Genomic DNA, 6000 nt, shown 5'->3' with positions numbered 1-6000 from the left:
AATTGTCACTTATAGTGAAGGCCTTCATTTGGGGAGTTTTGATTGGGGGTTTACCTTTGGGATCAACTCTAAAGAGACGTGGATTAGCAATGAGCAATTGTTTCTTTTGCACTATTCAAATGGAAGATAATATTCATCGTTTCATACAATGTCTGATTGCTTGCCAGATTTGGAATTACATTTCTCAAATTTGGCAAGTTTTGTCACAACGTTATTTGATGCCAAGCCAATGGGTGTTGGCACAATTCATTCAAGTCACCTAAAATCAAATTCAACTTTCTGATGTAGTATTGGGATTACGACATAATTTGGATATGCACAATGCTTTTGTATTTGATGGTAAGCATGGAATCAAAGCATATATATGAAAGTTGAAGGGAGTTATCATGTGAAAATTTTCTTTATTGGAGCAAGTAGAAAATTTTTCCTCGGTGAAGTATTCATCTTGCCTATTGGAAATTCAACATGTTCCATTATTCGTGCAGTTAATGGATGACCATACTCCATTGTGACATCCATTGTAAGTAGTGTTTTTCACACACATTTATAATATCCTTGTGTGTTTTCACTAGAGAGAGAGAGAGAGAGAGAGAGAGAGAGAGAGAACAAAAGTCACCTAAACTCATGCTGATAGTTTGCCACAAGCAATTCCATAAAAATCTCATCATCCAATGGTGATGCTCATTTGATAATGGCATTAAAAGCATATATCTAATTAACTCATATTTTGTATTTAAGAATCAAATTATTCGTCTTTGTCAATATAGGAATATATAGCTTGATAAGGCAATATGTGCTAAGATACTTTGGGGTTCCCTGCGACTTATTCCTTGATGTATAAAATTTTAAATTGGTTGTACAAGAAATTCTATTGTTTAATTAAACTATATCAATAATGATATACAATAGACATTTTGTTAAGTACGCACTTTGATCTTGGGGAATAAGTGCGCACTTAACCAAGCTGAGCACTTAGGGTTGAATATGAAAATTCAGTTCATACAACAAGCATTCGGTACACCAATTAGCCTCATTATCTTTTCTTCCATAACCAGAAGGGTTAGGTGAATGACAAAGCAATAGATGGCTTGGAAGGAGATGTTCCTCCACGTGAAATTAGAGGTGATAAAAAAATTAGGGGCTCTTTCCACTCGATTAGGGGCATGTTCAATGAATTATCGGTGGGCTGCTATACAACGAATTATCATTATGAACTACCAGTTCGGGCTTGGTTGCGGCAATTAGATAGTAAGTCATGTGGTTTTGGTTGTGGATGTATGATAAAATTAATTAAGCATGCATTGTGGTCTTGTCCTTAAATTATGCAAGTATGGCAAAGAGTATTAAGGTTTTTGATATTGATACATGCTAATTGTGTGGTTACTTGGGGTGCGGTTAGGTGGGGCATTCTAGAGGGACAACTCTTGTTATATGAAAAGGAGGATATAGTGGAAGCCTTTCACATAGTTCCTCCTCATATACAAATGGTTACCTTTTATAAGTGACAGTTCGCAATTTAGGGATTATATTATCTAGAAGACAATTTCATCTATTCTGATGTGGGTAATTTGGAAGGTGCGATGCACATCAATATTTGACAATGCCACTCAGGATGCTTCTGTTATAATTGCTGAAATTTTGTCTGTTACTTGTTCATACATTACGTGGTCAGTATGAAAGTTTCACAGACAATGTTGATGCCATTTTCAAGAAGCAAATGCATTTTAAAAGGATATGGACCTCTATGCTCATTTTTAGGGAAGATGGAGATCACATAATTTGGATGTATACGGTTCTTGTCATTTTGGGAAACAATGTCTACTAACTTTGTTTATGGACATTCTGTTGTTACAGATTTTGGGTGCTTACAGGTTACATTGCATGCTCAATTGAAGTTTGGGAGGAATAGACGATAAAAATCTTCGAGATATGGTGTACAAATATTTGTAGTTCTTGTATATACACATCAAATCGGTTATGAGGAATGACGCTGGAAAGTTGTTGCTGTTGCACAAGTTGCAAGATGGATTATGAAAGAGAGACATCAGTCAGAGTTTGAAAAGTAGAAATCCAGAAACAACAATAGCAAATTGCTCAATGAAGTTTAGCTAAAAAAATTACTAGTTTTTGGCATTCAAGTGAAGCACTTCTTAGAGATGTTGTTAGAATGATAATGTTTCAATATCACTTTTTTCAAGCAGTAATTCGGAAAAAATTGCCATTGATAAGGTATTGTCAATGTTGTGGCATTTCTCAAAGTTTGTTCTCAGAGGAAGGATCTTTGTGAAGGTTCTAGAATACATGCATATATTGTGAGAAAAGGGTTGCTTAAAAAAAACCCATATCTAGCAACCGATTTGATGAGCATGTATGCTAAATGTGGTGCTCTTTTGAAAGCACAAAAAGTGCTCGAAAAGTTGCCAACCCGAAATGTTATATCGTGGAGTGCGTTAATTTCAGGTTATGCACAAGAAGGTCGAGTTTATGAAGCTTTAAAAGCTTTGAAATGATGCAAAACGAGGGCATCTCTCCTCATACCATCAACTTTATTTGCATCTTCAAAGGATGTAGCATAACAAGAGATGTAGAAATGGGCATAAAAATTCATGTAAAGATTGTTTCTAAATGCTTTCCATTAAAAGATATCGCACTTGGAAATGCACTAGGGGATACATATGCTAAATGTGGTTTGATTATTAAAGCGCAATATGTACTTGAAGAGCTTCCCATTCGAGATGTAGTTTCTTGGAATATTATGATTGACGGATGTGTGCAAAATCAACAAAATAAAAAGCATGAGGAGGTCTTCCTTGAGATTCATGATGAGGTAGAAAGCAAGAAAAGTATTGGAATACCTTCATCTTCGATGTGTGTTTGCTTGGCTAGCCCTTATTGCTGGCTATGCTCAACAAATCGGCTATGATGAGAGTACAAGGGAATCGGTTGGTATATTTGTTTATCCAACCCAACTTTTGTATTTCTTATGATTTCATAATACCAAGGCATATCTTTTTAGGAAAAAAAAACGGATTATCATTGGGGCTCATCCCACCTGATTGGGGGTATGTTCAGCAAATGATCAATGGCTTGATTTGTTGTGGATTATCAATGGGCTCTTTGGGGCATGTTCTCAATGACCTGCTCTATATCGGATTATAGGTGGGCTCCTTCTACCCAATTGGGGGAATGTTCAACAAATTATTGGTTGGCTTCTCTCTAGCACTCCCAACATGTCCATGATCGAATTCACCCATAGTAGCTACACATTAGTTTAATGACATATTCCTTGGTGATCTTGTTGCCACAAAAAATTTACGAAGATTGTCGCCAAATTCAAGTGGGAGTTAATCCCAATTCCTCCACCGAAGCCCTGGGGTTTTGTTCACTCACCATGAGTCACATACGTAACCCTAGAAAAAATCCAAACTTAAGAAATCCTAACCCTAAGTGTCGGGTGAAAAGTAGGGCAAGGGAATCATGAAATTCTCTTGATTTAGAGTGAGCAAAGAGAGGGGTATTGTTGTAAATATGAAAACTTTGTTTAGTTCTTCCTAATTCCTCTCATGATGCCCCTAGGGTTTTTTGATTTGTTGGTTGCCAGTTCTATGGCTCAGATTGCTCTCTCGAGCATTTGCTAAAACAATTGAAAACCTTGCGTGTGCCTTTCTCTATAATAGGAGTCAATATGTTGTCATAAACCAATGGGGCCCCACCATACCACTTTCACCGCTAATGCAAAGTTATCATCCATAATCGCAAAGTCTAGACTCTCCTTTGATGCCCTAACATCCACTTCTTGAATTGCCAATGCATGATTGGTACCATGACCTATCATGACAACAACCTCACCCATTTCCTTCAATGTCCCCACCATCAATAGCTTATCTAATGGAGACAATCTTGCAAAGATAGAGATGGTTTGCAAATGCTTCTTTCTTTCCTTGTTCGAATATAATAGAATGTAATTTTGTGAAGAAAGAATGTAATCTTTTGGCCTCCCAAAAAAACGCATTTAATAGAATGTCACACTTAAATGGACACGCACTTAACTGAAGCCCTATTGTAGCTTATTGGTAAGCTTATGCCTTGGAATATTGAGGTCCAACAATAGTTTTGATATGCTCGTTTTTGAACCTCCTATTTATTTATTATACACGTGGATGAGCTCATCCAATCCATTAGTTCCCCTCCATGATATATAAAGAGCATGCTATTTTTGTTCATTATTTACCTTCATGGTACTAAAACAAAGTTGATGCCAATTTCCCCATGTGTTTTGCACTTTCAAATGAGCGTTAATAGAGATCCTACTGTAGAATTCTATGATTCCTCTAAAGTTGTATGTTAAATGCCAACAAATTTTCCAATGAAGGGAGCATTACCAAGGTGGCTTGATTGCATGAGCGATTACATAACTATAATAAAGACAATTCACCCTAAATTAGGAAGCTTTATAGACTAAAACAAGTCTCCACACAACTTTTATGTACGTATTAGAGTTTCTCAACTTGCATGAGACATCAATTGGGACCACCAAACACTCCTCAACTAGTTCTATTAGAGACTCTAAACTAACACTAAGAACCTTAGACTCAATCTTAAACAATTGACAACTCTAAGCGAAGCCATTATCCAAGGCTAGTGCGGTAATAGACAATTCGAGTTCCATCACAAGAAAAAGGTGGCAATTGTGGGCACTATAAACCCATCATGAAATGACAAGGTCCAACTATAGTAAGAGCTTTGCAAGTGGAGATAAGTAAAAAACTTTAATTTTGAGGGAATTAGATGACAACTATTCCATCTCCAATATTCACGACACTAGTGCAAGTTGAATTAGTTTTGAATGCATGTATAGTCTAGATTTTTTTGATTGGGTTAGGCCAAGTGTGAACATGCTTGGGGGCCTTCGGTATCACTATAAATATGAGGCCTAACTACCCTCATTTGATCATATCTTGACTACGTCGGGACTTTGTTTCGTGGTGGGTCAACTCTACTACAATAAATTCTCACCACAGGATATTATATGGTCATGCCCGTAAGATCGACTCATCCTCGACAAATCTTCTGTCGCGAACTCTGCGAATATTGCTTTCTTGAACTCGGACCATGTTGTCTTCCCTTCTTGAAGCTCGATGACTCGCCTTTGGACGTTGTTGGCGACAACTCTCTTGAAACTTGAGATTTGACGTGCTTCAGACACATCCCTTTGATTCATCTCCCTTCTGTATGCATCAAGGAACTTCGTAATGTTCCTTCCATCAAATTGACCCACGACCTCCACAACCTTTTCCACGCTCGCATTGTTGTCTTGAGACCTCATCATTTGTTCGAAGATTATCATCATTCTTTCAAACTCTCCCGCTTGATTCCTTGAGGATGCCATCTCTAAGTATTAGTCGATCCTCGCCTTGATCCTTCCTATCGCTTCTTCACGTTGGGTTCACCAAGAAAGATGTCGAGGAAATCCTCACGTGTTCGCGAAATGAAGCGGGACCTCGGCATGGACCAGAAGGATTCGAAGCTTGTACTAGCTTTAGCGAGAAAGTATTTAAGATAGATATAGAGAGATTGAGAGACGAAGATTCTAATTATGAGACAGATATTGAGAGAGATTTCAATTTTGAGAAATAAGATATATCACCAATAAGATAACTAGATTTTTTTTTATTGTTTCTTTTTTAATTCAGTACATAGCCTTCTTGATCAATTGATTGATTAATCATCCTTTTCTTTTTCCTCTACTCTTTTATAGATGCCCCCATGCATATGATCCATGTGAGGGTGTGCAAGACATGTATATAATGCATGAAATGCATGTTTGTCATTTGGCGCTCATGCATTACATGTGATGCATGATAACCATGTCACTCATGCAAGCCCTCATGTATGATATTTTATATATGAAAAAGTATAATGATAAAAATACAAATTTTTAAGAAATGACTTGGCTTTGTGGTAAGTCAATTGTGTTATGTAAGATTGTCCCTTCTTGTG

Source organism: Azolla caroliniana, unplaced genomic scaffold (genome assembly GCF_043228905.1).
Source record: "Azolla caroliniana isolate FFs.n. ecotype wild unplaced genomic scaffold, voAzoCaro1.0.p SCAF_11, whole genome shotgun sequence".
NCBI classification, from domain to species: Eukaryota; Viridiplantae; Streptophyta; class Polypodiopsida; order Salviniales; family Salviniaceae; genus Azolla; species Azolla caroliniana.
The sequence above is the reverse complement of the archived record's forward strand: the minus strand, read 5'-3'. Positions refer to the sequence as shown.